At 36.5% G+C, this 8,653-nt stretch overlaps 1 protein-coding gene across 1 annotated transcript in view; it reads left to right on the top strand.

Moving 5' to 3' along the window:
* The window catches only part of LOC107041616 (chondroitin sulfate N-acetylgalactosaminyltransferase 1), a 96,201-nt gene that overhangs the window by 46,635 nt on the left and 40,913 nt on the right, over positions 1-8,653 (top strand). The window lies entirely within an intron of this gene.

Raw genomic sequence — 8,653 nt, 5'->3', positions numbered from 1 at the left:
AGTTTGTAAATTTGTAAATTATTTTTTTCTTTGCGCCTCTCTCTCTAATGCAATGTGTGCAAGAGAGAGGCAGATTCGGCCAGGTTACCCCCTCTCCGTCATTAAGGGATCATTCTGGTTTAGACACTTAAAAAAAAGGACAATTAAATAAATTTATTTAGGCTTTTATTTATAGAAATAGTAATAATTTATTAAATAAGTCCAGTAAATATGATCTTAAAAAACACAAAAAAAATTTTTTCAACTAATATTTAACTCTTTATATTTATGAAAATGGCCGCCAATTGTAACGTCTCGCGGAATTGACATGTCACTGGCGGCGTTGATATCTCGATGATGGATCATCTGAAATGAAAAAACCAAAAATATTTAGATTCAGTATGAGTGTAGCTCTCTTGCAAAGCAGAATTATAATTATTTATTAATAATTAACAAAATGGCGGACATGTAAAAAAAAAACCTGAAAAACGCGTTTTTTTTGCGTTTTTCGCGTGAAAAAAAAATAGTAAAAATTAAAATTTTAATATAATTCTGCTTTACTGGAGAGCTATTTATGTGGAGAATATGTGGTTAAAATTTCAAGAGAATCGGTTCAGTGGTTACGGAGAAATCACCGCCGCCGACCGGAAAAATGTAGTTTTGAGAAAAACGCGTTTAAAGATTTTTTTAGTGAAAAATCATGAAAAAATCTTACCTTCACTTAATCTGCAATGCCTGCACCGTACAAAATGCCTTCAGCCTGCTCAAAATTTTCATTTTCTTCCAGTCTAGCCTTCTTTTGCTCAGTTCTGGCCTCTTTGGAAGACTGGGAGCTGTGTCGATTAGCCAATTTTACGCGCTTTTTATCGCGGTCTTCGGCAAAATTGACGGAGGTCGGTCCAAGTTTTACGCCCATAACGTCCATTATTTTTAAAATCGGAGTGAATCCTTCGTTGAAAATGCAGGCTGCCACTTTGCATGCAATTTCGACGATTTTTTTACCATTGAATATATGTTTAGGTGCCATACTCCAAACACATTTGTTGAAACTTTCGTTATTGTTTTGTGTATGACCGCCGATTTCTCACAAATCTAACGAAAACCGAACTGAGCAGCTGTTTGAATGAATGGAAACAGAAAGCGGATTAGACAAGAGACGGGTCGGCCGAGCGCGCACAGGTAGTAAGAGGGCTGCAGGTCAGTTGCGTCCCGCGGTCAAGAAAATGTCCGAGTTAGTCATAGTTAGACATCTCCAAATATTCTAAAAATTTTACACAATACTTTTGAATGTGTATCCTTTCCGAAAATGAAAAAAAAAAATCGATTTTTGAACATTTTTAAACCAGAATGATCCCTTAAACCTCAGTCCGAACCTGCGTGGTGCGTGGAAGAGATCTGCAGGTAAGGTTAGTATTTTTTACCATTCTGGAACAGTAATTTTTATACAGATATTCGTAAAAACTACGGAAGATGTGATAATTTTTATCCGCGCATACTGGCAATTTTTACTCAGATACGAACAAATATTATCCGGAAATGGTCATTAAAATTTATCCACACTAAGGATATTTATTACTCTAAAAATAAACTGCTATAGAATGACCCTTCCATCCGGGTAATTTTTACCTCGATTTCACTATAATTTTTACCAAAAATTTCTTTCCGTGTACCCCAGATTTTTTTCTGGTCATTGAATTCAGTACGATTTTACACATTATACGTTCTATTTTTATTTCTATTTTTAGGATCTTCTAGTAGATGAATTATCAATTTGAACAGCAATTTCATAAGAGCCCGTGTATAAGGAAAAATTAGTTTATTAATTTCTGCAAATGAGTCCAGTGTTTTTTTCGATGTAACGTCGTTTAACAGATCACATAAGCAAAAAAATTAGTTTTCGAATCAAGAAAAGGAATTTCTATGTAGGACAAACTCTAATCGTCGTTATGAGCAATATTCTAGTTTTTACGGGAATAAGAAAGTTTCTTGTCTCATGCAGATATTTGACCTTATAGTTATGAATTTTTGTAAGTTCATGATAACTCGATTTTTTTTGCACACTTGAAAATTTTTTGGCTGTAAATTTCTGATAAACTTTCAGGGAATTTTTATCACATTCTAGTTCCACTAAAATTTCAAGGAAGTTCGTCATTGAAAATTCAGAATCTTGTGGGAAAATCAATCAGAACTGCAAATGTGAGTTTAATTATTCCCTGAAACTTGATAAAAATCAAGAAAATTTCAGTAAATATAATCTTGAATTTTCAATTAATTGGATATTCAAGATAATTTAACACTAAATATTCATGTTTTTGTAAAAAATTCTAATAAATTGAGGAATTCTTGTATTAATGCTGCTTAAAAATTTGAAATTTTCTGTACAATCTCAAATTTTATACTTTTTCCCCCCTAAATCGCATTCAATATTTATCTTCTGAAAATTACGAGTCGGCTGGCTAAGAAATTTTAAAGACACGGACCGATTGATCATAAATCGAGTGGAATAATTGAATCACTTCGGTTTTAACTCACGAGGATCAAACTTCGTCATGGTCATACTTTTCGAGGATCAAATGTCGCAAGAATTATGCCTCGCCAAGTTTATGCTTCGCATACACTTGAATCTTTGAACTTTCACTCCATCAAATTCTCTATACAATTATTTTCTTAAACAATAGTTTCTCGGTTGACTAAGGCATCCTGTACATTCGGGGTATCCATATACATAAATGATTTCTCCTATTATAAAAAGGACAAACATCGAGACTATCGATATCTCGAAACTCTGTCACACTTATTCCTCATTGGTTCACAGTCGTCTGAGGCGGCTAATTTGAATTCCGAACTCATTCAATTTTGAAATGTTCAATCATGATTTTTATAATTACAGGGCGCTGTAGCGCGCGGTCGGTCTCGTATCACAAAAGATTGACACTCACGCTAATGTTCGTATTAGGCACACAATTTTTATTTACTTTTTTCTAATTTTTCAAAATTTTTTCTAGATTCTAATCTTTTTGTAAATTCGAATAGCTGATTTTCTCATAAGACTCTGTTATTTTTGCATTTATTAATTAATTATTATCACTTATACTAGACTAAGAATTGAGCGCTAGCTTAACCAAGATGCTTCTATTCTTATCAACTTTCGTTAATAATTTTTTCAGATTGTAATCTTTGAAATCTGAGTTATGTTTACACCACTTTAAATTTACTAATGGGGTATTCCATTAGTAACTGTAGTGCAATCAATCATTTGTATAAAATCTAACATTTTACAGGGATCCCATTTTTCCCCGGTCTCCTCTAAGCAAAAAATCCAATTCTCCATCCAAAAGTAAAACAACTAGACCTCATGAAGGATATTCTCCAATCGCAAAAAGAACAATCACCAAAAACAAATACGACGAAAACAAAAATTGGACGGCATCTCCGTACACATCTACAGGAATGGCTGCTCCGCAGAATCCTCTGGCAGAATTCCATCCCCAAAAAAACAAGTGCAGTGTGGAGAGAGGGAAAGAGTCTTACCTACGTGAATTTTAAATTATGCCTGTGGCCAACAACTTCTGGCCGTTGAATACGTAACCGCTTGGAAAGAATAAATGAATAGTTGTGTATACGTGGCATCGGGTGGAAGGTTTAGGTATGGGGCTTGCATGCGCACAATTCATTTCGTGAAACAACATGGGCACGAGTAATTACCATTCACTGACATCCCTTCATTGAATTTTCGATATTGCTTTTCGCTGGTTTACCCTCTCGTTCTGGTCTCTTCTTCTCGGCCCTTTTCCGTCCGGTTCTCGTTCATTCTTCACCTCAACTAATGATGTGGTATCAGTGTAGTGTATGTATGTGTTTTGAGAGAATAGGAGGAGTAAATAAGAAAATGAAAAAGGAGAGAGTCACGGAGCCGAGGTCTGACGCCCAAAAGGCTGCGACAAAATTTGCAATTCCATTTAACTTTTGGTGGAATTTGCAATTTCATGATTTTTGCTTCCCAATGGAAGCCTTGTATTTGATCGATTTTTCGATTCCTGAGAAAGAGCAATTCTTCAAAAATCGTTTTTTGCCGATATCTGATTAACCATGCGTCGAATTCCAATTTTTTTTTCAAAATACTCGTCATGATGATACCTATTCAAATGGACCGAAAAAAGACGATTCCACCCCGAGCAATGTAGTTTTATCCTGTTTTTTTCGTTTTTTCATTGAAATTCCTTGTAGGCATGATAACTTGAAAAATATTTAAAACAAATTTTTTTTCTATTTCATTCGCTTTATCGAAGTAATTCTCGATTTGAAACCCCCCCTCTAGCCGGCCTCTCCTCCTTTCTTTTCCTCTCATTGTTATCTGCGGTAGCTGTGCCCCATTCGAGCTAGGACTGCACGGGAAACCATGTAAAACCCCAGTCGCACAGCCGGCCGTTTGTGCAGTGCCCTAATATATCCATCTGTCACACTGACTAGATGGAGACACTAGGCCGCTACACCGTACCTACTGCCCGTAATTTTTGTGCGAGCGAGGTGTTCCCAAGCGGTCACCCATCCAAGTACTAACCCAGCTCAACGCTGCTTAGCTTGGATATCCGCCCGAGCATCACCTCACCCACCTAACCATTACAGTCGGTTCTAACTTGAAAAATAATTGAGATAGAGACTTGAAACTTGGTATGATTTTAGGTCTTATGATAACACAATTTGGGATTATAGATGAACGGAATTGGACCATTAGTTTCGGAGATATTCAGCTTTGTATGTGAAACTCTTTTGCTCAATATCTCAAAAACTACTAGTCCGATTTCATTTTTTTTTTTTTCAAAATGTCCGTCTTGATGTCGTCTATCTAGATCTAAGAAAATATGTGTACCATCCCATTGAAAAGTTCAGAGATATTTGCGTTTTTCAATTTTTTTGGTTGGAATTCACTTTTGCGCATTATGACATGGGTAAAACTCAGGGAAACCTTTTGAAGCTTTGGTTTGTAGTTAGGATTGTCACTCATGAAAATGATAGAAATTTCTAGGGAAGTCAAGGAGTGTCCAGAAAAATTGAGAGAATTGATGGCAATCCTCCCAGGTAGAAATTGAAATTTGCACTCAGCTAGCTGCTACACTGGTAGAATGATTCATTTATTCCAACCGAGATTCGTTAACTATTAACGAATGGTAGAGTTGAATATGACCAGATGAATATTCGTAAATAGTTAACGAATGGTTCACTTGAATGGCGAAAGTCAAGTCAAACAAGGCTCCTCAAATATACATTCATTAACTATTAACGAATGAACATTTGGTGAGACCGAATAGACCTTAACCTCTAACCAAAACCCATTCGTTAACAATAACTAATCCGTTCTATCAGTGTAGATTCCCTTGCGAGGCAGAAGCCAGCTGTTGAGTAGCTAAGTTGGGATGTGTTCGGATGAACTCGCGACGCTTAAAAACCCAGCCAGTAGGTTGCGCAGTTATCTATCGTTGCCTGTTAAAATTCCTACACCCACAAATTGGCTAGATCTGCTGGCCATAGGTTACCATACTCCACGGTTTCAGTAAACTTTCAAATAAATGGTTCAATATATTTATTTATGCAGTTTATTATTACGAACAGTTACATGTTGCTCTGAAAACTTATAACTAAATGATTAAATTTCTAATGTTTTGAATTACATTATTATAATAACTAAATACTTAAATATAAAAATGACTGAAGGTTGGTATTTTGGATAGCTACAACCGGCGGAGTAGTTTCGGAGATATTTAACATTTTGTATAAATCTATTTCCTTATGATTTTAAATATTTCACTGTAGACACCCTGTAGTAAGTGATTACGACTGCATGTCTGTCACCAAGATAGGAAATTACTACCGATCCTTTTGGGAGCTTACTACCAATGGAATTGATAGAAATAAAAGAAAGAAAGAGGCTAATGACGCAAAAAGTCACGGTCACACGCCTTCTGTCCGATAGGCTCAAATCCCTGCTTGTTTCTCATCATACGAAACATGGAATCTCACAAAATAATTTCAACAATAATTTCATCTAACGGTAAGCGTTGTCACTCCGAGAATCCGATGATTTCAGTCTTGTTCTCTCACATTTGACTTCCGAATCAATTATTTTTTACTAAAAAAAAAATTCCCCATTTATTTTCCATCATTTGATGACAGAAAAATTCGAAAAGAAGAGGCAACAAGGACCTCTACTGTACTTCCCTGCTATCTCAGCCCATTAAGCCATGAACAAAGACATTTATTTCACTTACACCAGGACTGGGTGGGCGGGAGTTTGAGCCCAGTGGAAAGAAACGTACGCGATTTATCGTACTTACTGAATCCTCGATGCTTTACACAGGTCGTAAACCCCTCGCTGCACCTCACTCTAACCTGCGCCTCCATTGGAAAACTCATGAAGTACTTGAAGAATAACGAGCTATCGTTTTTTTCCTTCTTTTTCTTCAGTATTTGTAGTTGTCGAAGTGTTGGAGAAATTCTGAGAGTTGAAAACAGCAAAATGGTCGATAAAAAGTTGAAGTTTAAATTTTTTTTAATTTCAAAAAAACTTCGGACTTTCTTCCGCAAGAATTATTGACAGGGGAAATCCATCGCCTTTAGGATTTGCTAATTGCAACTTTATAAGGTAAATAGCCATGGGTTCGACCGGCTAAGCTGAACCTATTATTAGCCCAAATATGAGAATTAGTGTGAAGAAGAGATTTTTTGTATTTGATATCACCCGAGTGGAAATTTTAGTCAAGTCTTGATCAGACGCTGATCAGGTATGTAACGCTATTTTCCAGTAGGGTTTCGCCGCCTACCTTCATTAGTGATTAATTAAATTTTAATTTTGTGAAAACAAATTTTGTAACTTCCTAGCCGGGAATCGAACCCGGGACCTCCCAATGTCGCGTCGGGTGCTCTTACCATCTGACCTACCAGGACACTTACAAATTTCATTCTCAAATTGAATCATACCCGAGTGGAAATGTTAGTCAGGTCTTGATCAGACACTGATCAGGTATGTAAGGCTATTTTCCACTAGGGCAAGAAGTGAAACCTTTAAGATCAAAATGTAATTTTTTCAAACATTATTATTCAAAGTGCTGGAACCAGCAATATGGGTTATTTACACTGTCAGTATGTTATATCTTTTATTAAAAAAATTTTTTTTCGTGAACTTAAATTTGTAAATTACAATTTTTAAATATATTTACATATTTCTTCTATGTATTTTTTTGTAGTCAGTTGCATCGGCAATTATTTCGTGATGTAGGGCCATGAGCAGCCGGTTTTGGCAAATTTATTTAGTAATGCTAATTGTTGCTGGCTTTACTTGGACAATATGATAGGACATGTCAAATGTACCTCTCACCAGCCAATATCGACAAATTCATTCAATGAGTTCCATGAATTCGAGTAGATTTTGATGATTTCTTGATTTCAAGAAATCACTCGAAAGTGTGGCATCTGTCGATAATGGTAGTTTTCTATATGACGTCGTGATACGGAAGGATGTCAGAGCAGGTCAAAAACCTCATAACATCACATTTTATCATAAACCGTGAAGCCTCGTGACAATCATACTCCACGAGGATTGTACCTCGCGATGGTCGGACGCCACGAGAGTCCCATCTAGTTAGGGTCAAACGTGGCAAGCGGGTTAAACGTCGCAAGGTTCAAGCGTTACGCGAGTCATACCTTCCAAAGGTCATCCCTCGCGAACATTATAACTCGTAAGGGTCATGCCTAGCATGAAGAACTGTGAAATCCATTTTATGACTTTCATAGGGAAATGATTCGGAGAATGGTTGGATTGAATATTATGAGCTTCCTATAGTATTCACGCCGCTTCACCACTGCTTTCCTCAATCAAAAGGGTCAGAAGAGTTAGAAGATTCACAAGCGTCATATGGTTGGAATCTTGAGGGTGAAATGCTCGAAGAAATGTTCAATGCGGTCAAGAGGGTCATATAGGTAAGATTCGAGGAACCAAAGAGTTTAGAAGGGCCTTATGGATGTGATAGTAAGAATCAAATGATATGTGCATAAGAATGTCATGAGGATCAGAAGGGATCATATGAGTGAGCTTGAATAAAAAATTTGGGTTTCACCTTCATCAAAGAATTCTAACAGTTTCGGAAATCACTTGATTTCCATCTTTATGATTTCTACTGATTTCCAGAAGTCATTAGAAACTTCTCCCGGAAACGGAAATCACTTGATTTGCAGTGATTTCCGGTGATTTCGTCCTTGATTTCCGATCGAATGGTCTAGTGATTTCCTAACTGACCAGTCCCTTGTTCACAATCATATTTAAAAATATTTTTCAAACTTTTTACAAAATTTAATTTTTTTTTTTCTGGTGTTAAGTCACTTCCAATACGAAGGTGACCCTGTTTTCGTCCTCTTCAAATACCCAAAACCATCGGAACTGTAAAGTTCAACGTCACTCAAGCAATTTCTAACTTCCTGATTCTCCCCCGATTGTCTTTTCCTGAACCACTTTGCGGTTTATCAATCATTATTTCATCCTGAGATATTGATTTCCCTGTCTCCACAAACCAGATGTGCCTTCTGATAAATCGTAATCATCAGTCGTCGACTTTCTGTCAGAGAGAAAGAGAGGAAGAGAGAGAGAGAGAGAGAGAGAGAGAGAGAGAGAGAGAGAGAGAGA

Source organism: Diachasma alloeum, unplaced genomic scaffold (genome assembly GCF_001412515.2).
Source record: "Diachasma alloeum isolate Michigan unplaced genomic scaffold, Dall2.0 Dall_scaffold_00369, whole genome shotgun sequence".
NCBI lineage: Eukaryota > Metazoa > Arthropoda > Insecta > Hymenoptera > Braconidae > Diachasma > Diachasma alloeum.
This window is presented reverse-complemented; position numbering and strand designations above follow the sequence as displayed.